This window comes from Brassica napus, chromosome C2, assembly GCF_020379485.1.
Source record: "Brassica napus cultivar Da-Ae chromosome C2, Da-Ae, whole genome shotgun sequence".
NCBI classification, from domain to species: Eukaryota; Viridiplantae; Streptophyta; class Magnoliopsida; order Brassicales; family Brassicaceae; genus Brassica; species Brassica napus.
The window spans coordinates 47,943,398-47,969,621 of record NC_063445.1 but is presented as its reverse complement, the minus strand read 5'-3'; the positions used below and the strand labels follow the sequence as shown (position 1 = coordinate 47,969,621).

The 26,224-nt window shown below is 39.3% G+C and overlaps 1 long non-coding RNA gene and 1 pseudogene across 1 annotated transcript; both read right to left on the bottom strand.

Moving 5' to 3' along the window:
* Positions 1 to 2,099: 2,099 nt before the first annotated feature.
* On the bottom strand, positions 2,100 to 8,355 carry LOC125581938. Its single transcript, XR_007319726.1, has 2 exons — positions 3,906 to 8,355; positions 2,100 to 3,445 (listed from the first exon to the last, which is right to left on the bottom strand). It is a non-coding gene; the product is annotated as an uncharacterized LOC125581938 (long non-coding RNA).
* A 2,100-nt stretch (positions 8,356 to 10,455) lies between these two features.
* LOC106380670 lies at positions 10,456 to 11,377 on the bottom strand (annotated as a pseudogene).
* Between the last annotated feature and the right edge of the window lie 14,847 nt (positions 11,378 to 26,224).

Sequence of the window (26,224 nt, the reverse complement as noted above, 5' to 3'; positions counted from 1 at the left end):
TGAAAATATCGCGAAAATATATTAAAATTATATTATAAATTAGATTTAGCAAAAATTTGGGTCAATACAATAGATATTTTTGAGAATATAGATTGGGTTTAATCGGATTCGAGACCCATACTTACGGGTAGATTTCACATTATTTTTTCGAGTACGAATATTATAAACTACATTAATAATTCAAAATGATAATAAAGGCAAAATATCCTGATTTTTTTTTAAACCTGATTACGTATTTCATCCTCAAAATTATTTTTATTAAAATGTTAAACATATTATAATCTGCACAATTATAATGCCTTTTGTAACATTTAAATGTAAATAAATAATCAAAATACAAATTTATATCAAATAAATATGATTTGTTTCAGAAATAAATCCGCGCTTTGTAAGCGCATATCAAAATCTAAAATAGACAAATATGCTTACAAAAAACGGACATACAGACATATGATTACAAAGAACCGAGCTTATGCCAGATTAACTTTTAAATTACTATTATTTTATAAAATAAATTTTTGATTATGATTACACAAATGTGATTATAAAGAAAAACACAAATATAAAAATTAAATTTCTATAAAAAATATTAAAACAAAAAATATACAAAATCTAGTTTATTCTTAAAGTGTGTGGAAAAGCTAAAACAAGTATCTTTGTAGAAAAGAGTAAAGGAGTGATTTATAAAGTGTATTTGTAGGATTCACAGTAGAGCGGTAACTTATCTTTTTCTGCTTTCTTTGAACAGTAACTAGTTGATGGCTTAGCCAGATCCTCTTTTCTAAATTTAACTTAACATTTCAAGGGTTCGAGACATATTCAATGACACACAAGTTAGTTACGTATATAGTAAGTAGATCACACTAGTACATGCCTTCCCTAACTTGAGAAGCTGCATGCAATTTACGCTTCACAGTCGATTTGATTCGTGGTGGTTCTGGCTCTGAATTCTGCTACAGAAAAAGCAGATCAGTGGTTGCAAAATTCTCAATGTACACTTATCATATCCATATCTCTAATAATAAAGATCTAAAAAAAAGGAATCAAATAGATCATAAACTATGGTCTATGGAATGAACTTAATGGTCATAAGAAAGATCAAATCAATCGCTGCAAAATGCTCAAATAGAGATCTAAGAGGAACCAGATAACTGAGAATTTCAGGATTCTATTAAAGTCTATGAACTTTAACGTTAATAGCCACTTTCTTGCAAATAGACGAAACCTTTTTACATAAATGTGCGGGAGATTGACTGGGTCTTGCTTTTTCCTCCCATCTTCACCGCGAGAACACTACAGCGAGCGGATGAAGACCAGTAAAAGTACCCGGTGGAGGAGGAGCCACCAGGCCCACCACTATGCTGCGGCGGCGGTGCTTCGGCTGTTTTCATCTAAGGACTAGTATTTAAAAGAACTTTATATTATAACAAATCATGGCCACATATACGTATCTGAAGATGATGAACATCCGGATCCGTGGCGCAATGGTAGCGCGTCTGACTCCAGATCCGAAGGTTGCGTGTTCGATATACGTCGGGTTCAAACTCCCGAACATTTATCAGGAATTTTTTAGCCAGTTCCACTATGAGTATAATCTGGTTTGAACTCAATTTATCATAACCAAAAATATTTGTTCCGGTCTGAATCGTTTCTGGTCCTCCGGCCAAACACTAACACGAGCGAAAACATTGGTCTGCATGGTATAAAGATTTAAAAGAAAGAAAAAAGAATCAATATAAAGAGGTAATAAAACCATAGTAGCATACGTAACAAAACGACTAGGGTTTGAAGAAAGCATAATCATGGTGGATTGTACTGTACTTAAGAGAATGAAACCCTATAAAACCAGAGATAAATCTGTTTCTAGCATTTGTTCATGTATATCCCTGTTTGGAAAATCGATTGAGAAGGGAGTGGAGTAACAATTGGTAGAGAACTTAGAGCATCTCCAATACCACCACCACCATTGGAGTCCTTAGCATTATTTTACTAATTTTTTTTTTTGTTTGAATAGCTAAGGACTCTAATCAAAAATGTTTGTCCAATGATGTTACTCAATTAGGAGTCTTTAGGAATAAAAAATAATAAATTTTAAAACATGTGAAATTTAAATTTTTATTTATTGCATGATTAAAAATAAAGATACAATAACTAATCTTCATCACCAAATTTGTTCCAATTATTTTCAATTAAATCATTTTTCAATTGTTCATGTATACGCCTATCGTGAAGATGATTCCGAATGCCAAGCATATTACCGAGATTTGTATGCATGTCGGTACTATAGGACATATCCACCCGTGAACTTCTGGATGCCCCTCCTTCTTCAAATTCAGATATATCGTACTGAGTGTATCCATCTCGTTCATTTTCGACTATCATATTGTGTAGTATGATACATGCTCTCATAATATGCCCTATCTTTTCCTTGTCCCATGAAAGAGCCGGAGTTTTCACATTCGCAAATCGAGCTTGCAATACTCCAATAGTGCGCTCCACATCTTTTCGGGTTGCTTCTTGAACTTTAGCAAATAACTCTGCTTTAGGACCTTGAGGGAGTGAGGTAGATTGGATAAATGTTGACCATTTTGGATATATACCGTCTGTGAGGTAGTACGCCAAATTATACATGTGTCCGTTGACCACATACTCTAACCTGGGACCTCGACCTTGTAAAATGTCATCAAAAACAGGAGACCGATCGAGGACAATAATATCGTTTAAGGTACCTGGAGGACCAAAAAAAAGCGTGTCATATCCAAAGATCGTGTGAAGCTACAGCCTCTAAGACAATTGTCGGTTTTCCTGATCCACGTGTGTACTGTCCTTTCCAAGCGGTTGGGCAATTTTTCCACTCCCAATGCATACAGTCAATGCTTCCTACCATCCCAGGAAACCCGCGTTTCTCTCCAATATCGAGTAGTCGTTGAAGATCCTCTGGTGTGGGTCTTCGTAGATACTCATCTCCAAATAACTGTATTATTCCTTCAGTGAAATTTTGTAAACACGAAATTGCCGTGCTTTCACTAAGTCAGAGATACTCGTCAACCGTGTTAGCCGCATAACCATAAGAAAGCAGACGAATTGCAGCCGTACATTTTTGCAGTGGAGATAGACCATACCTCCCGGTTGCATCTCTTCTATGTTGAAAGAATTGAACGTTCTCTGAGAGGCGATGGACTATACGCATGAATAATTCCTTGTTCATGCGGAAACGGCGTCTGAATAAATGTGCCAGAAATGTCGGATCTTCGCTGAAGTAGTCATTCCATAAACGGGTGTGTCCTTCTTCACGGTTTCGTTCTATATATGCATGTTTCCTTTGCTTTTTGGTTTGGGCCTCCACTATGTTGTTGTATATATCTTCGAAGACATCGTCGAAAGCTTCGTTCAATCTTTCTTCGAGTTCATCGGATGAAGATGATGACATTTTTGCTAATCCCTCCTTGAAAAAAAAAAATTCAAGCGAAACGGTTTAGACTCGTTTTAAATTATCAAGCCAAATGATTTCTAAATCTAAAATGGCTAAAATTATTTATTGCAAAGTTAAAAAAAATGTATCTATTTGTTATTCACCATATCAATTTATTTAACCTTAAATGGAGTAGAATTAAAATAAAACTTAATTTGATGGAGTTAATCTGTTTTGAAAAAAAAATGGAGTAACCTATTGTCTGTGCATTCGGAATCTATATAAACATATTTTTAGGAATTTGCTAAGCATGCTAATACATAGCAAATGAAAATATTATATGTTATGTTTGTTTGTGGTCAGAAGCTATTATAGGTTTATTGTATAACAAGATACCCATGAATCGATTAGAACTATTACTATCACTATGAACAGACCTAGAGTATTATAGAGACAGGCATAATCTAAACACAAAACATACATATCCACATACCAATATCCAGAGAAGTAGTTGCAAGCGTTTACGGTTATAGAAGCAACACTGAAGTACCGTTACATGATTTTTGGAGACAGATACAAGTAGTACACCGAAGTAGCTTACAGATTACAACCTTACAAGTCTAGAAAACAGATGAAGAGGAAAGAAAGATAAGGGGATAGCTAGCTAAAGACCTGCTGGAGACAAACTTATACAAGTGAAAGTGAAACAAGCAGACCCGTGAGTTGGTTCACATGTGCTACAGAACAAAACACTTTCACAGCTCCAAATGCACCCGTGAATGAACAAGAGAGATTCCTTGTACTGCACCTGACAGAACAAATAAGACAAGAGTTAGTAAATTTTTAAAGCAACACTGATACGCAAAGCAACATTCATAATCACTACTCAAAATCACTACTCCAAGCAACATTGATACGCAAAGCAGCATTCATAATCACTACTCAAAGCAACATTTATAATCACTACTCAAAGGAATGTTCATACTCAAAACAACACTGATAATCACTACTGAAAGCAACATATAACATTGATACCTTAAACCGAAGATATAACACATCATAACATCTCAGACATCAGTTTGAGTTTAAGAGATGTTTCCATCTCAGAGAGTGGCTCCTTTTTGCCAAGTAAACATTCAAGCATTTTCTGCTTAGAAAGTTTTTCTTTGATTTCCAACATGGCATGTATCTGTGACAACTCCTCTTCTTTACCACTCTTCTTCCTCTTACTAGCTGCTTTAGGAGCCTTCACTCCAACAGGTCGACCCTCTGGTTCTCCCACTTCCTCTTGTCCATCAACCTCCAACACTTGTTTGCGCTTTAACTTGACAGTGTCCTTAGCCTGAAAGGTGGAGCACCATTTCTTGTCATGCCTCAGCTCTCTCCACGCATGTTCTAGGCTAAACTTGATTCCATTGTCGTTGTAGAAGATATCCAGGACAGCTTTCATCACATCATCATCATTTTGACCACTTCTCTGCTCTCTCAGAGCCGCTTCAAAGCAACCAACAAACTTGCAGACTTGATCGTTAATCCTAGACCACCTCTGCTTGCACTGAACAAGCTCTCTAGGTGTTGTTCCAACCAGGTGAGGGCTTGAGTTGTAGTAGTCTTGAATCCTCTTCCAGAAAGCACCAGCTTTCTACTCGTTGCTGACCACATGGTCCTTACTGGTGTTAAGCCAAGCACCAATAAGGATTTTATCTTCTTTTGGAGACCATTTCCTCCTCTCCTTCACGGTAGACTCATCTGGTCATTGGCTACTGAACCAAGCAGGTTCGGGTGAATCAAGATCAAAAGAACATTGGCTATTGAGCAGGTTAACAAAACCAGGGGTGCTATCCATGGTGGGAGAATGCTCTTTGTCACTCTACTAGCAACATAGAGCCTTAAGTAAGCGAATGTTAACTAAGTGACATTAAAAACCTATCAACTCAGAGGCGTTAGGAAGGTATAAAGCAATGCACTAGCATTTAACTCCAAACGAATGCTCTCTGTCACTCTACTAGCAACAAAGAGGCTTCGGGAACCGATTTAAAACTAATAAAACTACGTAACATTAAACACCTATCAACTCAGAGGAGTTAGGAAGGTAGAAACCAATTTAGTTGCATTTAACACCAATCAAATCTCACCAGTTTTAAAGTTTTACACTAAATGAGTGAACTTATGTTTTTTAAAACTACTATAGGTTCATTATAGTTATACATTTCGAATTTCAGACTGACATTATGTTTTTTAAAACTACTATAGGTTCTTTATAGTTATTTGTACAAGATAAGAGAGTCGGAAGTTGTTTGTACATTACCTTCTAAAGGTCAGACCTTCTCTTCAACCCGCTTGAACATGACCACCATACATATTAAGACGAATACACTGACTATCACACAAACAACCATTGGAAAGCCATCTCTAACCCCTGATTTCTTCTTAGCTAACTCCCACACTGTCTCCTCTAGCTTAACTAGCTTCTGCTCACACTCATTACGTTGATCCTTAACCTCCCTAAGTTGTCTCTGAAAGTCACTCATCTCCTCCATTACCGCCACATCCCACCATTTCCAAACATGGCAGTCTCCATCATCAGCATTGTCACACGTGAAGTACCTTCTGCCGGGATCTTTGCTTGTGTAAGATGTTGCCACAACAGGCTGACCACCACAGTAGCATGTCTTGGGGATTCCATCATCAGCCTCAGGTTGAGGAGGGTACTGAAACGGCTCTGCAATATTCTGGCTACTCTCAGCTTCATCCGCGTAGATATCAGCTTCTGCTTGAAGCAGGGAAGTTATATCTATATCATACTCCTCTGATGAAGAGAGCTGGCTGTAGCTATAATCTTGTCCCATGTTTCCTAAACCTGAAAGAAATTGACAAGATAAATATTATACTTCACAGAGTCACACAGTCACACAGTCACACAGTCCATAATACTAAGCTCAACAGACTCAGATCACATATAAAGGTCAACATTTTCTCGAAAAGAATCACAGAGTCAAAGTGTCTATAATACTAATGTAAGAGGAGAAGCTAACTCCAGAGTAAACAATCTTGATTAAACTAAGACTCCCATTTTGAATAACAAATCCCATAGACTCCCATATTGAATAGCCAATCCCTAGACTCCCATAAACTAAGACCACAGTCGTTTAATAATGCTAACAACCGTTAAGAACACAACAGTCCCATTTTGATTTCTAAACCAACTGCACTAATCCTTAAGAACACAAACCCTAAAGAACAATCATGCCGTTAAACAACACTAATCACAGAGTTAGAACACAAAAAAAAATCTGAAACCATAACCTAAACTGAGTCAGAGCACATATAAAGCTCAATATTTCTCGTAAAGAATCACAAAGTCACTGAGTGAAAGCACTTAATCTAAGACAAGAAGATACAACCAGAGTAACAATCGTAAGAGGCCAATAATCCCCAAATAGATTGAAACCCAAATCCTTTTAAACCCTAACTACAAACCGAAAGATCACCTAATCGATTGAAACCCAAACATTTTTCAAACCGTAACTACAAACTCAAATATCCCCAAAGCAATTGAAACCAATATTGTTTCAAACCCTAACTACAAACCAAACATCCCCAAATCGATTGAAAACCCAAACCTTTTTCAAACCGTAACTACAAACTCAAATATCCCCAAATCGATTGAATCCCAATCGTTTGAAACCCTAACTACAAACCGATGAATCCCCAAATCGATTGAAAAGACAAAACCGAACCCTAAACGCGAGGAAGACAACATGCAAGCTAATCTAATGCCATAAATCAACAAGAAATGGCTTCGATTTACCTCGATTATCCCAGGAGATCAAATTGCCTCTTCCGTCGCCGAGAGCTTTTTTTTTCGTTTCGTCTCGCGAATGAGCCTTTTTTTTTGCACACCGATATACATATCTCCCCCTACCCAATGAGACGTGGCCACGTCACTAAGGACTCGATCCTTAAACTCCTTGTCTACGGATCTCTCCTTACCGAACTGGGCTTTGATAATATTATTTTATCCGGATTCGCCTAGGATATAACGCTAAGGATTCGTCTAAATGGGCCGTTGCGGATGCTCTTAAGCAACTTAAGCAATTTAAACTACCTTTAGATATAAGAGCATCATTACCCTGGATAATGATGCTCTAACGAATCTAAAGAGAGAAAATTGAAGACTCGTTAGCTTTTCATTGTTTGTGTTTTGTTTAGTTGCACATTCATTTAACTCGGGAGATAAAACAATTGTGAAACTATTCACATTGAATAACTCTTTCACATTGTAAAATGTTAACAAATTTACATTGGATGATTATATCTCTAACTAACTACCGTTTTCTTCTTCTTTTGGAACATCATCATTGAAACCGAGACGTCGCACTAATGAAGGATTCTTCAGGACAAGGGATGGTTAAGCCACTCATTGGATGATCATAACCAAACTCTTCCTCGGACTTATTGAGAAGAGCTTGAAACGAAGGCGTCAAGTATGAGATCGGCACCACATATCTCTTTTTCTGGCTCTCTCCTAAGTACACAGCAAGAAACCCCTTTGGTGCAGCGAGGTTGCCCTTTTGCTTGTATCGGCTGCTGCTGTTACGTAGCGTCCAAGAATTTTGTTTGCTCCCAACAGATTTCTTACGAAAGCCATTCTATATATTTTTTGTCTGAAAGTTTGAATGCTTTTGAAGCTTCTGAAAGATTTTATGAAAAGATTCAAGATCTTGGATATATTGCTTGTTTGTTGGTTGATGATAGAAAGAATGGGTAATGGCGTGTATATATATATAAAGATCAATGAATGAACTAATTAAAAACCTCTCTAAAAAATCCTTGAAACTAGTGGTCTTAGTAGGGGTTATTGGTTGCTTTATTTTAATGAATTTGAAAATCCGAATTAAATCTAGTGTTATTGGTTCTATGATTTTCAAATCTGTATTAAAATCATGTGTTATTGGTTTAATGATTCATAAATTCTATATTAAATCAAGTGTTATTCAATCCTACGGATCTACTAATAAATTTGATTTTATAATAGATTTGAATGGATTTGTTTGGATTTTTTTGTTAAAAATACAAAGACTCAAATCCGAGAGAAAACCTCCGGATTTGTGAATACTAATCCGAAAAAATTAAATTTTTTTATATTTTGGATTTATAAATACTACATGAATTTCTAAATCAATCAAAATATATAAACCAGTAACACCTAAGTGTAGGACAGACTAGAGCAAAGTTTCACATGGCTCTGTTTTAGTTTAATGCAAATGATTTGATGAGAATATTAATTGAATGTGAGAAAATACACTTAATATGAAATGCAATTCACAAGGGCTTGTCTTCTTTGAGGTGATCATATTCCCCCATCTATGTGGTCTATACAGACTTAATTAATAAGAACTCAAAGTGGGGATCCAAAGTTTCTCAACAACAGAACAACAACACTCTGCCACAGGCTAAGATGTTCTTTGTTTATATCAACAACTCGGATCACACAGGACAGTTATACGTAAAAAAAGTTGAGTACCTTCATGTTTCTCGTCATTTATTATACAGACATGAGAAAACAAACAGATAATGCTCGTTACGTTTCGTTTCTTGTCATCTATATCATCTTTAGAAGACAAAACCATGTGAAACTCTCTTTGTGTATGTCCCATACTTTTAGTGGTTCCAGGGTGGTTGTTAGTCCATCAATTTATTTATATCCAGAGTTAGAACAAACTTTTCAAATCACCAAGTAGCAAAAGCAATTCAAATCTTGAATCTGAGTATCTAACCTTTTTTCAAAATCTTCAAATTTTAATTTACCAGACACAAGAAATGGCTTTGCTCAGAGGTCTCTTGGGTGCAAAGAGAATTATTGACCTTTCTATAGCAGCTACAAGCAAAAAGACAGTTTCAGTGCCAAAAGGGTTTCTTGCGGTGTACCTTGGTGAAGACCAGGTCCAGAAAAAGAGATATTTGGTGCCAATCTCATATCTAAGCCAGCCTTCTTTTCAATCTCTACTCGGTAAATCCTAAGAAGAGTTTAGATCTGGTCATCCAATTGGTGGTTTAACGATTCCTTGTCGTGAAAATACCTTCATCAATGTGACATCCTGGTTTCAGTAATGATGTTCCAGAAGAAGAAGAAAAACTGACATTATAGTTAGAGATAGAATTATTCAATGTAAATATGTTAACTTTTTCCTCTTTCTTTCTTGAAGAGAGTTATTCGAAAGGTTACAAATCTCAAATGTATATCCCATGTTTCTGTATGAGGACGATGGTTTTAGTTATAAAAATTGCATCACGTTTTCTAATAAAATGTTCATCATTCTTGCATGCATAGTTACTTGTCTATTGTCTATGTATCCATACTAGTAGCACGAGAAAGTTGTGAGACCCACCCATATATGCTTTTGTTTTCGATAGACACAAACCAATATATGGGTAGGAGGATGTTTTACCTTCATTTAGATTCTTGTCTTAAGACAAATTTGTTTTTTATCTGATGATTACCAACTCAGTGATCTCACTGCACACAATCAAATTACCCCAAATATCACTTATTTGCAGAGGATACCTCAGTTAAAGACAGATGTTTAAAGCTTTTCTGGATTCACTGGAGAAAATGAGTGACAAATGCTAGAAGTAAGACAGAATAATCATTCAGTTAGCACATCACACTACAACCCCATTGCCAAACGAAATCTGCTGATTATGTGAAAAATATTTCTTAATGTTTTGTATGATCAAATACCGATTTAACATATAATTTCGTAGACTCTGCAACAAACTCTGTAGAAGTAAAAGTAAAAAAGGTGTCAATCCATTTACAAAGATTAACTCTGTTTGATGATAAGAAGAATTGAAACTTATGATGTACAAAGAACAGAGTTTCACATAGTTGGGTGTTTCAGATGTGTTAATCTGGATTGACTGTAGGACAAGCTACATGGTTTTGTTCTTCATGCTTTGTAATGATTATCTGCTGAGGTTCTTTCATATAAAAGGGGAAAAAAACAAAATGATGTAAGTTGAATGCAAAGGCACGCCAAATTAAGTAATGATCAAATAAGATCACATTGCAAAGGATTGAGAGAATTGTGTCTATGGCATTCACTTTCAAAAAATTTATAGAACAACTCTTTCAAGAACAGGAGAAAAAAAACTCCTCTATTTACAAGGAACAAGTCTATCTCTAACTAGACGAACAATATGTTGGATAATCATCATTGAAGCCGAGAAGTCACATTGATGAAAGTGTCCTCAGGACAAGGGATGGTTAAGCCACCCTTGGATGATCAAACCCAAACTCTTCTTCAGATTTACTGAGAAGAGCTTGAAACGAAGGCTGACTCAAGTATGAGACTGGCACCACGTATCTCTTCTTCTGTTTCTCTCCTACGTACACCGCAAGAAACCCTTTTGGTGCCGCTGAGGCTGCTCTTTTGCTCGTAGAAGCTGTTGCTGTTACAGAGCGGCCAAGAATCTTCTTTGCTCCCAATAGACTTCTCACCAAAGCCATTTTTCTGAAAGTTTGAATTCTTTTGAAAATGTATGAAAGGGTTAATGTTACTGGATTGCTTGTTTTTGGTTGATGATAGAAAGAAGGGCTCATGTGTATATATATAGATAGATGAATAAATGAATGAGTTGAAATCTCTCAGAAAAAATACTTTGAAACTTGTAGTCTTGAATCTTGGGACAAACTAGAGAAAATCACATGGTTTTGTCATAACTATGGAAAAGATGCATTAATGCAATTTGTCTTGATGATAAATGAGTCACAAGGGCTTGTGTTCTGAAAAAGTTATAGATGATGCATATGTCATTGTCAATAACAAAGACCAGCAAGGTTTTCTCTTTCACGTTCTATGGTTGGTTACTAGTCCTATTATCTAATTTATGTGGTCTAATGGGAATTAATAAGAACTAATAGTGGGGACCTGAAGTTCCTCACCAACAGAACAACACGTCTATGTCACCGTTTAAGTTGTTCTTTATGAATAAGATCACACATGAAAATTAGAAGTAAAAAGAAGATTATCTTGGAGGAAATCTCAAAACATTCAGAAAACAAGCCCTTGTGTTGATATGGAGATTATCCAAGTAGACAAATTTCATTAAGGCATCTTTTAGAAATGGTAAGACAGAACCATGTTCTAGCCTGTCCCGCACTTGTAGACCATAAGTTTCAAGGATTTTTCAAAGAAGGTTCAAACTCATCATTGATCTTTCTCTATATATACACATAACCCTTTATTTATATCATCAACAAACAACAAGCAAGTTATCCAACAACTTGAATCCTTTCAAACATATTCAGGTTCAGCGAGCATCAAAAGAGTTTCAAACTTTACTAAAAGAGATGGCGTTGATGAGAAGAAGTCTACTGGGTGCAAAGAAGATTATTGGCCTCTATACCGCAGAAGCTTCTACGAGCAAGAGGACAGTCTCATTGGTGCAAAAAGGGTTTCTTGCGGTGTACGTAGGAGAGAGTCAGAAGACGAGATATGTGGTGCCGATCTCATACTTGAGTCAGCCTCTGTTTCAAGCTCTTCTTAGTAAATCCGAGGAAGAGTTTGGTTTTGATCACCCGGGTTGCTTGACCATTCCTTGCCCCGAAGACACATTCATCAATGTGACTTCTCGGATCCAATGATGATGATATTGATTATTAACCTTTTTTGGAATTAGAAATAGATATATTCATTGGAAATATATATGACATTTTCTATATTTCTTCTCGAACGAGATGTTCTAAAATTTAGAGAATGAATGTCTTTTTTACATAATAGACACGATCATGTCAGTACACTTTGGTTCGACCACTGTACAAGTAAAAACCCTAACATTTGAACACTGGTGGATAAAATCGATGCAAGAATTTGAAAGAGTCTATATAGCTAGGAGTAGGGATGTTATATAGGGGTTTTAAGCCCCATCCGACCGGATAAGCTAAAGACCCAATTGACTATTATAGCTCTAATCCTATTTTAGTCCTAATAGTTTATTCATAAACTAACTAACATAAGACATGCGCCCTGCGTAGGATAAATTTATATAAAAATTATTTAAAAAATATTATACGGAAAAATAAATTTATATTCTGGATTAAATTAATATTTTGGTCTTTAAACAATTTTTTTAACTTTTTGTTAATTACATAATTTGTTTACTAATAAGCTGATCCTATTTTTTTAAAAATAATTAGGTCAAAAAATCAGTTACCGCATAAAAATCTATTTGATTACAATGAAACTATGCCAGCTCAGTATTATATCATGATTTAGTAATTTAAAAATTAATTATGGTTATGAGAAGTTTACGTTCATGTGCCAATCATATCTATCTTCAATATTTTTCCCTTTTTCATTTTGGTTATTGTTCGATATAAATATTGATTTTGAAGTTTATTCTCATTTCGTTTGTTTGTTTTGACCTGAGATGTAGAAAATACTTATGATTTAAAATAATTAAAGAGATACATACTTAGGTTAAGATCTGCACCTTATGCCGAATAAATATTTTAAATATATATATTATTTTTTTTATGTTTTTTCTGCATATTATGAAATAATAAAATAATAAGTATATATATATTAAATAACTAAGAAATCAGTTACTATTATGTAATAAATTGGCGTGTGCATATAAATCAAACTATCACTCTTTTTTATTCGCAATCATTTTAGGGTAAATAAATCAAAACAATCATTTTTTTTTTTTGATGAAATTTGAAATTTATTGATCAACATTTGGAATTTTTACAAACGATTAAAAGTTGTTTAGTGTCTTAGGTGCCAACGACAAACAAATCGAATGCTAAAGAGTAACTTGAAACCATCTTCTTAGTAACCCTTCCAATCTGTGGCCATGAGTGTATCGCAAAGAGCAAATGCGGTTCCGAACTGCCTTGTCTATGAGTCTTCTTAATTGATCCCTCTGGATCCCTCGTTGCTGGTGACACCTTGAATTTCTTTCCTTCCAGACGTAGTACACTGCAGTTTGGAATAGCATCCTTGCGAGAATTGAGTCGAGGCTTTTTCCTCCCATAGTACGTAGCCGATTGACAGTCCATGCCCAATCTGGGTTGATGTTCCGTCCAACAAGTGGTCTTGCCAGAGATTCCCATATCGTGTAAGAGTATGGGCAGGCGAAGAACAGGTGATCTCTTGTTTCATTTCTCTCTCCACAAAAGCCACAAACCTGAGTAATACCCCATGTTCGCATGCGATCTCCCGTTGATAACCTGTTCCTTATTGACAGCCATGTTATGAAGGAGAATCTAGGAACCCCCTGTGCGAACCATACCACTTTACACCAATCCACGTTGCTTCTCCTTTCTCTTAGTTGATCCCAAGTTCTTGCCGCTGAAAACGTGGTCCTGTAATCATCAACCCCATGCTTCCATAGTATAATATCGGGCCCTTTAGTGGAGGAGGGAGCAGCCGCCGCTAAGATCTTGCCATAAAGCTCCCCGTACCGCCGACTCCTACGTCCTCGAATGTTCCACGTATTCCCCCTCGCTGCGTCACTGACTTTGGCATGGCGTGATATACCCAGATAAGTGGTGCCCACCGCTCCTGTAATATTAAACAATTTCCCAATTCCAAGCCAATTGTCAAACCATAAGGAAGTAGTTCGACCATCCCCGATATCAAATCTAACGAACTCATAGGCCACATCTCTTAGTTTCAGGAGCTTCCTCCATATCCAAGATCCATTTTGTTCTCCTCTCACATCCCAAAAGGAATTATACCTGAGCAAGTAGTGTTTCACCCAACTTACCCATAGGGAAGCCGGTTTTGTGTAAAGTCTCCATATGAGTTTAAGGGCAAAGGCTCTTGCCTTGTCCTTGAATTTCCGCACACCCAGACCACCTTCGTCCTTAGGCAAACAGAGATCCTCCCAGCTGACCTTAGCTTTGTGAGTTTGTGTAGGTGAGCCCGACCATAGAAACGCGCTGCACATGCTTTCGATGGTGTCATAACACTTGGCCGGTAGGATAAAAGCCGAGCTCCAGAAGTTAACCATGCTTGTAATGACCGACTGGATCAGTTGTAGTCTTCCTGCAAAGGACAGAAATCTGTTGGACCAACACAGCATCTTCCCACGAATCTTTTCTATAAGCGGTTCATAGTCATGGCTGGATAGTGTCTTCGTTGTTAACGGCATTCCTAGGTACCGGATTGGTAGGGTACCGAGACTGATACCCATAGAAGCCGCAGTAGTGAGGAGAGCAGAGATGTTCCTTCCTGTAACATAGATGGAAGACTTTGCTACATTTATGTGTAACCCAGAAACAGATGCAAACCGGCGCATTACACCCAGAATACCCAATAGCGAATCGGAAGTCCCGTTGGTGAAGACCAGTATGTCGTCCGCGAAGCACAAGTGAGTAAGTTTTACATCTTGACATTGGTGATGATAACCAAATTCCCCCGCATCTGCAGCTTTGTTGATCATTTTTGATAAAACATTATTTAGGATGACATACAAGTAAGGCGAGAGAGAACATCCTTGTCGGATCCCTCTGGCACTCTGAAAAAAACCCTCCAAACTTCCATTCACATTGATAGAAAAAGCTGCAGTTGAGATGCATAACCTCATCCAGTGGATAAACTGAAGAGGCATTCCCATTGCTTGAAGCACCGAAGTAATGAAAGACCACTTGACCGTATCGAATGCCTTAGTTATGTCAAACTTGATAGCACAATTTTCCTTGTTCGTGCTCCTGTGGTATCCAGTGACCAGCTCAGAGGCGAGTAGTACATTTTCTAACAGAAGGCGATCTGTTATGAATGCACACTGGTTTGCTTCAACCGCATCGGGGAAAATGATCTTTAGCCTATTGGCTAGTACCTTGGAGATGACCTTGTATAGCAGATTACAGCAAGCGATTGGCCGATAATCCTTTAGCGTCTGTGCAGTAGTTGTCTTAGGTATCAGAGAGAGAATGGTTGCATTTACCCCAGCAGGCATGAATCCAAATACGAAGAATGATTGAACCGCCACAATGAAGTCCCTTCCGATGATTGGCCATGCTGCGATAAAAAATTCTTTAGTGAACCCATCTGGACCTGAAACTTTCCCATTTGGAAGTGAATGAAGCGCCCCTTTGATTTCCGTTGGTGTGATAGGTCGGACCAGTGCAGCAGAATGATCACCAGGACACCTATAGGTCAGCAAATCCTGCAGAGCAGTTACCGAAATTACCTCGCTATTTGGATCCTGTCCTTGTAGGAATGATTGGAAATATGAGACTGCTTCTTTTTTGATATCAGGTAACGAAGTGAGGACTTCTCCTTCAGTCGTGACAAGTCTTCTAATTGTGTTTTTTGCCTTCCTCGTTTGAACCATACTGTGGAACACCTTGGTATTTTGATCTCCAACCGAAAGCCAGCGAATACAAGACTTCTGCTTGTAGAATTTCTCCTCCACTCTAGCTAAGGTGTTCCATCTGTTAGCTGCCTCCGCTGCCCTCGCAAAGTTTCCAGGGGTTGGGTCTAATAGTGCTATGTTTTGACAGTCACACAGCACATCATAAGCATTCTTCGTACGAGCCGGTAGGTCCCCGTAATGCGTTTTGTTCAGCTCCCGCAGCGGCTGTTTCAGGAGTTTTAGTTTCTTGTGAAAACGTGAAAGGGCTGCTCTAGAATGGAACAGCGGTGGCGTTGTATCCCAGATTCGCTGAACTGTTGGTAGGAACTCGTTGTGCTCAGTCAGGTAGTTGAAAAAACGAAATGGTTTCCTAGCATCGTTAACATTTCCTGTCGTACGGATCAGACATCTTGCATGATCTGAGATTCCACCAGCATCGAAGTGCGCTGAGGAGCTTGGGTATTGACTCATCCAGCTTTGGTTTACCAATGCTCTGTCCAGTTTCTTTCCGATGGGGTCCTCCTCTCGATTGTTCCACCAAGTAAATAAAGCTCCCGTATAGGGGAGATCAGTAACCGAGCAGTCCGACACTAACTCCTGAAACTGATACATACCCGTTAAGTCTCTACGATACTCCAAAGATCTGGAGTGCTCAAAAGAAGCCAGTGTTTCATTAAAATCGCCAATCAAGATCCAAGGAAGCTTTAGGTGGCCATACGCAACTTTTGTGCCTCTGATTTCCTCCCATAGTCTGGTCCTTTCCTCTGCCGTGTTAAATGCATATATGGCTGAACAAATATATTGTTCTCCGGTGGAGGGATTCTGAATAGCACAAGTGATCACCTGTGCACTCATGTGCAGTCGAGTGACTACAACTTCATCCGTCCAGCAAAACCAGATTCTTCCCAAAGGATGATATTCGTAGTTAGTAAGAGAGTTCCATCCCGGCATAGCAACATTCATACACCACTGATGGTTAGATTCCTGGACTCGTGTCTCTACTAGGCAGCCATAAGAAGGCTTTTCCTCCTGTAACCATGATTTGAGGGCTCGATGTTTGCGTGGTAGATTGAACCCACGCATGTTCCATGCAAAGAAAGAAGTCATAACTTCCTACCGGAAGTTTTTTTTGACGATCCGTGCCTTCCTCCATATCCGCCTTTACTCATATCTTTAGAACCAGTTACTCTCCCCCGAAGTTGCCTTGGCACCGACCCCTGATGCTTACTTGTCGATGCCACCTGCAATTCCTTTTCTTTTTTGCCATCCACTATATTTCCCCGAAACTCGACCTCTTCAACTTCCGTTCCACTTCCTTCTAAGCATGTTTCCTCCTCTTCATCGATGTCCTGTAAAGGACTAAATCTTGACGGGGAGATCGTAAACTCCTTTTCTCCGTTCACGTCGCCTGATGCCTTCACTCCCTTCCCGTTAACCCACACGTCAATGGTCTTAGAAAGCTCCTTAGATGTTTCAGATATCTTGCTCGTTTTTTCCTCGTGTGAAGATGCTACAGGTGAAAGCTCTTCCAGGTCCTTTATTAGATGCTCCATAGCGTTTCCCTCCTTAGGCATTGTCTCCACTGCTTCCACAATCCCAGTCTCGTCCCCTCCTCTTATCTTATCATCCTTCACACCAATATCCCTGCTACCCTCCACTTCTTTGCCCTTGCCTCCTCCGACAGTTATCCGTTCACGCGGCATCGAGGCGTAGATAGTTTCCCCTGTTCGCTTACTAAGGATTTTTATCTCCTTACTCGAACAGTCCTGTCCCTTATGTCCCCACCTGCAGCAGACATTGCAGCGGGGAGGAAGCCAAGGATAATTGACTTCGACTTCGTGTGAAGCTCCCGCTTTGTCCGTGAAAGTGATCTTTTCCACCAGAGACTTATGTAGATCAACTTCCACTAGGATTCGGGCCATGTCCAGCCTCACACATTTCTCCGTGTTCGGATGCAGTTTCACAAAATGTCCCACTGCCCCAACCAGGCACTTCATACCTTTATGAGAATAAAGTGTGTTTGGTACTCCTCTGAGGTCAACCCAGAGTGGCATGGCTGACAAGTCTGGAGGATGCTGAGCAGACTCTGGGGTCCAGACATTAACCACCAACGGAGTATCCGCTATATGCCAATACTTTCTTTGAATCACCCGGTTCCTCATTTGATCATTTTCAATTCGGAACAACACAGTATTCTTCGCAATAAACTGGACATCAATCTTGCTACCCGCCTTGGGAGCGCTCCAAATACGATTGACGGTTGCGTGAATTGAGCCCACATGGGGAGCGTCTCCAATGAAGTAGCCCACTACGAAACTTTTCCAGAGAAGCTCCGCCTCGTCAAAGATCGCATCTGGGATTTGAAGTGTTGCAATGCCATCGACAATGTCGATAACAGGTTCCGCTCCTGCTCTACCGGCCAGGTCCTTCGACCATGGGCTTGATCGGACACGCTCTTCCTGCTTACCTCCGTCCCTCCCTTCCGAATGTTCTCCATGGTTTCCGGTCATAGATTTGTGCCGATTCTCACCACCATCGCGTACCTCCGAAGCTGCTCCTCCGCCAGTTGACTGAGTGAGCAGGGCGAGAGATGATGCGCCACCGTCATGAGTCTCTGAAGCTCCGACTCCCTGGACAGCTGGTGGTGTAGTGAGCGACGTAGAGCTTTGAAGACTGTCCGTTTCATGCGTTGACCCCTTCGCCGGAGCTGCAGTGTCGCGCGAGGTCACGTCTGGATCCTCTGTCGGCTCGCTTGGATCACCAAGCTCAGATGCGATCGGATCTCCCATAGTCGTCGCTGGCACGCCCATGAAATCGCCGGTTTGAGCTCCCGTGATAGGATTTCCTGGCAGCGTCGCTGGATCGCCATCGCCTGTAGCTCCCGTGATTGACTCCAAACAATCATTTTTATCTATTGTATATGATATATAACTAAATTTAAATGATATTAACATATATATATATATATTATAGTACACTTTTAATATGGATTTTTATTAAATGAAGTTTCTACTCATATGATTTTATGATTATTTGCATATTTGTGTAATAAAAGTTAACACCAACGAATTTATTTTTATGTGGGATAATTTTAATAATTTATAATCATCTAAAAAACAATGAAGATTTCAAAATTAAAATATTAACTTTTCAATATATGTTCAATACAAATATAAAAGTATAAGTATACATTTTCATACGATGTATAGTTTTAATTTAAACGATATGAAATATATATATATATATATATATATGTATATATATTAACATAAAAACCTAATAAAATAAAATTATTTCTTCATATGTTCCTATAATCGTTGTATCTTAATATAGAAAAAAATTTAAACCTTGATCATAAAAGTTTATGTGAGACTTTTAATAGTTTATTAATTTATAATCGTTTTGAAAAATTCAAAATAAAACATATACAAAAAAATCTAGATTTTTATTATATGATTAATGTAATTATGTAATTTATTTTAATAATAAAAAATAAAAAAATGATAAAAAGTATACAAATTGTTATCTAATATTTATTGTTTAAAATCATTAATTGCTATATATATATTTTAATCACATTACGTAATTCCGTACATTTTATTTAAGGAAAGTCTGAGAAACAATAAAGATTTGATATATGCGACCAACTATAGCCTGCGAAATATTATTTTGCTAGAGAGTATAATTTCTATACTATAGTTTATATAAGGTGCTCTAGAATTCTTTGAAATAGGATTTAAAAGGTATACACAAGTGTCATACAAGAAGGAGTTTTTTATAATTTTTACAAAATTCAGGTTATTACTTTTTAAAAGATCCTCAATTAATATATAGAGGATGGACTAAGACAGGGTTAACCTATTTCATAATCAATAGTATTAAAAGAGAAGGAGTCCTAAAAAAATCTACCTATGAAAGTTATTTAAACCCTTTCATTTTTTAGTTCGACCTATAATATTAAACCAAATATCAAAACATGTCTTTACTATAGCAACAACTTAAAACCTATTACATTTTAATAAATAATCACGATTTCCAATAATTATTATAACGACAATTGTTATCTTTTTACATTTTAGCAACTCACATTATTTCAATCACACGAATGTGTAAGATATCTTGACTTTAACATTTAATTTAAAATCTTGACTTTTGAAAATTTGATTTAAAATATATCAGATGTTTCATACGTTAGTTTAGTTATACCAACATCCTTTAATATTTCTACATTATATCAAAGGAGATAAAATGTTTAGATAAAATGTTTCGAAACATAGGGTTCATGTTTGGATATGCGGGTCTGGGTTCTTCAGATCCTAAACGTTTGACATAGCTAAATATTTTAAAATCTATAGTTTAAGTTAGGGTCGGTTCTTTTTGGTTTCGGATTGGTTCAGACCCATAATTCAAATATCTATAAAATAAATTTAATTTTGAATACATAACAGGTTCGGATTGGTTTGGGTATTAGAATTCAGAAAAACACGAAAGTTTAAAAAACACAAAAAAAGATTTGAAACACAAAAAGTACCCGAGATCCAAACAAATACCTGAAAAATATCCATATACTCAACAGATCCAAAATTTTACCTGTAACCTAATCCGGAGAATCCAAAACACCCAAAATTTTACCACCCAAAAATATTTTTTTCTAAAATTGAAATTTTACCCATAACCCCAAACTATAACCGAAAAATCCGAACCAGAAACTTAAAAATATCTCTAATGCTGAAAACATATATGAAATACCCAAACATACATAATATATATAAATAACTCCAGGTACTTTGGGTACCCGATAGAGTCTCAGATAGGATCCAAACTGGAACAGAGATTCACGGTCCAAGAAAATATTAAATAGGTACTTTGCCCAGGACTCAGACCTGAACTGCACCTGTATTTTCGGGTTGGTTTCGGATTTTTGTTTTCAGATCCGACAAACTGTAGAATAGTATGAAAATGTTAAATAACATGTACAGATAAAATCTGAAATAATAATGTGTAACAATCTAAAACATTAACTCATATAAAACTTTTTTATAAAAAAAAAAACCGCGCTTAAAAAGCACGGGTCAAAATCTAGTTGTTTTTAAAACACAAGTAAATAATATTTGCCAGTGATTTAGATAAATAAGAAATTTTACGATTTTGGTGAAAAAGCTCATTTTGGCGATAAAACTCGATTTTGTGGGTGACGGAAAAAGTCGTTTTGTCAATATAATGGGAAAAGTCATTTTATCAAAAAAACTCAATTTTATGGTTTTGGCGGAAAAACTTGATTTGAAATTTTGATAGGAAAACTTGTTTTGTCAACAATATTTTTTGGCAGGAAGACTAAATTTTGTAGTTAGGCGGGAAAAATTCAATTTTGTTTATTGGCGGGGAAAATTGTTTTTACAAAAAAACTTGATTTTGAAATTTTGACCCAAAAACTCATTTTACAATTGTGACGGGAAAACTTGTTTTACAATTTTGACAGGAAAACTCGTTTTGGCGAAGAAAAAAGACTCAATTTGCGATTTTTTCTAGAAAACTCAATTTTTTGGTTTTGGCGAAAAAACTCGATTTTGGTTTTGGTGGGAAAACTTGATTTTTCGGTTAGACGGGAAAACTTGATTTTCGGTTAGGCGGAAACTTTTGATTTTGGTGGGGAAAATCGATTTTGTGTTTTTGATGGGAAAACTTGATTTTGCGGTTTGGTGGGAAAACTTAATTTTTAGGTTTGGCGGGAAAATTTAATTTTTTCGGTTTTAGTGGAGAACTCATTTTTTGGTTTTGGCGTAAAATATAATTTTGTGATTTATTGGGAAATCTTGATTTTCTGGTTTGGAGGGAAAACTTGATTTTTTGATTTTGGTGAAAAAACTCGATTTTTGATTTTGGTGAAAAAACTTGATTTTCAATTTAAACAGAAGATTTCATCTTGGGATTGTGGCAAAAAACAAGATTTTGTGATTTTAATGTAAAATTTTGATTTTCCAATTTTGCATAATTGAATAAATTTGAATATATATTTAAATATTGTATAAAAATGGTGTGGAGCAAACCAACGGGCTAAAAACTTAAACCTTATATATTCATGTTTGTTCAACCTTGTTTTAACCATATCTCAAAAATTAGAGTTATGGTAAAAGATTTTGATACATGGTTAGGATTAATTATGTTAAGTTGAACCCATTTTAACATTCCTAGCTTGGAGTATCTAGCATGAACATGTGAAAAGGGTATAACGATCAAATCATGTTGAAGATCATAGTTGGCAGCCCAAACCTTTGATAAATCACTCACCAAGAGATGATATTACAACTCATGACTGTAGAGGATGGATTTGACCATCCCACAAGGCCCGAAGAATAGAAAGGCCTGGCCCGGACTAGGTAAAGCAACGGTTCGATCGGTCGGCTCAAGAGTCAGGTCTCTCGGCTTGATTCTTGAGTACTTTTAGTCGATCATCGTCGACTGAAGTATATTCGGCTCAGCGGCTGCTCGGACGCCTACGGGCTTTTCGGCCCAGCAGAGGAGGCCCACCAAGATGGCGTAAATTAGGTCAAGGACGAAACATCAGGACGACTATATAAGGGAAAGGGGAAACAACGAGAGAAGGATCCGAAATCATTGACTAACACTTGGCGGCTAGATTAGGGTTTTCACCTTTGCTTCATCTCGCCGTTAGTTGTACTTTTCCGGTAGCTCATCGAGCCACCGGCTTCCTCTCTGTTTCATTCTCTTCATTTCTCTTGTAACCGACTGAACGTTTTCTCCGACCATAAATAAGACGTCTTTGTTAAACCCACATCTTCTTTATTACCGTTTTCCAATCAAACAGTTGGCGCCCACCGTGGGGCAACTAGCAAAGTAACGTCAGAACTATGGTCGTTAGCAACGACAGTTCTTCGTCAGGCGAGGAGCGCGAAGCTCTCGAGGTGACGCCGGCTCCAGAGGTGACACCTACGCCTACACCAGTAACTCCACTCCCCCCTCCTGCGTCTATGGAAACTATCCTGGCACGCCTCGCCCTACAAGAAGCGGCGCAGAAGGCGGCAGTTGACCAAATCATGGCGATAGCAAAGATCCTTGCTCATATCGCTGCAAACGCCGAAGCCTCAACGGTGCAGTATCGTCGACACCTGTTCGCCACAGAATGAACCACCAACGTAGCACCTACGCGGGATAACGATAACCAAAGCGCCGGTAACGACATCAACGCGCACACCGCAAGCAAACTAGCTGCGTTGAAACAGTCGGTCCTCGACATCAATTCGAAGATCCACTAGGTGACGACGTCCGCGCCCCAAATCGAGCATGTACTCGCGGAATCTCTTTGTACACCCTTCACGCAAAAGGTTACCGGCGTGCGGCTCCAGAAGATGGAGAAACTTCGTCTTCCAACCTTCAAAGGTCTCTCTGACCTTTCTACTCACGTCACGTCTTTCAACATAGCGATGCGATGCGCAAACCTGACCGACGAAGACAAAGACGCCGGCTTTTGCCAACTCTTCGTCGAAACCCTAGAAGGACCGGCCGTCGACTGTTTCCACGACCTCTCAACGACTTTCCTTAAGAATTATATCATGTTCACCAACCAGGAAGCGACCGTGTCAGATTTGTGGAACCTCACTCACGCCAGCGGCCAAAGCCTCCGCGACTTCATGGAGAAGTTCAAAGCTATTGTCTCGAAGATTGATATTCCCGACCATATCGCCGTCGAATCTTTGATGAACACCTTGCACGTCGACTCCACATTCCGTCAGGATCTCTACCGATACCCGACAAAATCTGTCTCCGACGCCATCGCTCGCTAGCACAACTTTATCCGCATGGAAGAAGACACATGAGCAAAGTTCACAAAAGAAGCAGCAGCGAAACACCGACCCGCCCGAACAAACGACACCCGCCCCGAGCCCCACCAGCACCCCTCCGGTGGAAATACCACTCAGAAGCGAGGCTACGTTAGCTCGGTCGGTGATGAGGAATCTCCAAAATCAGCAGCCATCACGCGAGAGAAAGGCTGGAACCACTGGGATCGAGACTCCGCTCCGAAGCAGTCAAGCTCATCCGAACCAGTGAGTTCAAACTCCGAGGAGCCAAAAAAATGGTGCCTCTACCACAAAAGGGATTCCCATGATACGAAGGAATGCAAGGTCCTCATTGGGCAGTTTTTTGACGGGATCACTAATGGGACAATCCAAATGCCCACCTCTCCTACGACACCGAAAAACACCAAAAGCTGGAGTAAGAACAAGGAGAAGAAGGCACAGAAGTCGGCCGTGTTTTTTTGAGGGCTTGTCCCTGAACGCACTCCCGTCAACAACGTCGGCCCCGCCAACGATTCGTCATAAGACGAACACCCGCGTCGCCGGCGATGAGTGGAAGTCATACTCTCTCGCCCTTGTGACTCCTCTGATGATGACGTCCCGACAGTGCAACCAGATCTGCGCGATAAATTGGACAGTAAGGATAAGCAGTCTCTCACTCCCTCGACAACAGATAAAGACCTGCGCATTCTATTGAAGCGAAAGAGCGCCACGAACGAAAACACAGGAACCGCCGACCTCCGTGCGACCAACTCAAAATGCAACGCCCGGAGAGTCGGTCAAATTGGCGACCTTCGTGACCAGCTCAATTCGAAGGCCGACGACCTGCGAATCCAACTCAACCGTTCGAAAGGGTCCGATCTGCGACAACGTCTCAAATCAAAAAAGAAACAGCCTGCAGAAACTCCTAAATTTGAGAACAGAACTAACGATTTCAGGAAGCAACTCGAATCAATGCGAGCTACCCGAGCCCCGCACATTAGCGTCATAATGGGCGGATCACCACCTTACGGTGACTCGGTTCGAGCCGTCAAAGATTACAAACGTCAAGCAACCACCTCTAAGAAGTGGCCTTCTCCAGTCGAAAATGATCACCAGATCACTTTTTCGGCACTAGACACCAAGGGCGTCCACATGCCACATAACGATCCTCTCCTCGTCGACCTTGACATCGGCGAATGTCTAATCGCAAAAGTCCTTATTGATACCGGCAGCTCAGTCGATCTCATCTTTCGCGACGCACTCGACAAAATGGGAGTTGATTTAAGGGATATGAAGCCTTCCTCTCGCACGCTCACCGGCATCAACGGAGCCTCGGAGCAAATGATCGGGACAATTCGCCTTCCAGTATACACAGGTGGTATAACTCGCACCGTCAAGTTCTCCGTCATCCGCGCCAAAGCACCCTATAATGCCATACTTGAAACACCATGGCTGCATTCCATGAAAGCCGTCCCTTCGACTTATCATCAATGCGTCAAGTTTCCCGGAAAAGACGGCAAAACACAGACGATTCGGGGAGATCAATAAGCCGCGAGAGAACTACTGATCGCAACTGTAAAGATGCAGCAACAAGCTTCCCTTGTCAACTCCGTCAGTAAACCACTCCACAAGATATACCCCCAGAAGGAGGAAGTTCGCGAAGTCGTAATTGATGAGACCGACCCGACGAAAATCATCCGAGTTGGCGTCTACTTGTCCGACGACATATGTTCAAGGATCATCTCTTTCATCAAAGACAACGCCTCGACGTTCGCCTGGAAGACTTCCGACATGAAGGGGATCGACCCCGCAGTTACCTCCCATGAACTGCACGTCGACCCGACGTTCAAATCCATCCGACAGAAGCGACGAAAACTCGGTCCAGAACGATCTAAAGCCGTAAACGAAGAAGTAGACAGGCTCCTCGACGCGGGTTTCATTACCGAAGTCCGATACCCCGAATGGTTGGCTAACCCGGTTGTCGTCAAAAAGAAAAACGGCAAATGGCGCATATGCGTCGACTTCACGGACTTCAACAAGGCGTGCCCAAAGGACAGTTACCCACTCCCTCATATCGATCGTCTCGTCGAATCAACTGCTGGTAACAAACTCCTAACCTTCATGGACGCTTTCTCGGGATACAACCAGATCTTGATGCATCCTGACGATCGCGAGAAGACAGCATTCATCACCGACAGAGGGACCTACTGCTACAAAGTGATGCCCTTCGGGCTAAACAACGTCGGCGCGACTTATCAGCGACTCGTCAACCGAATGTTCGCTGATCAGCTTGGCAACACCATGGAAGTGTACATCGACGATATGTTAGTCAAATCGCTCAAAGCCGACGATCACCTAAACAACTTACGTGACTGCTTCATGATCTTGAACGACTACGGGATGAAGCTCAACCCGGCCAAGTGTACCTTCGGTGTCACTTCGGGAGAATTCATAGGCTACATTGTCACTCAACGAGGAATCGAGGCTAACCCCAAGCAGATCTCGGTGATCCTCGACCTTCCAAGCCCAAAGAACAGCCGCAAAGTACAGCGACTACCCGGATGCATAGCAGCTCTCAACAGGTTCATCTCGCGATCAACCGATAAGTGTCTTCCCTTCTACGAGCTACTAAGGGGCAATAAGA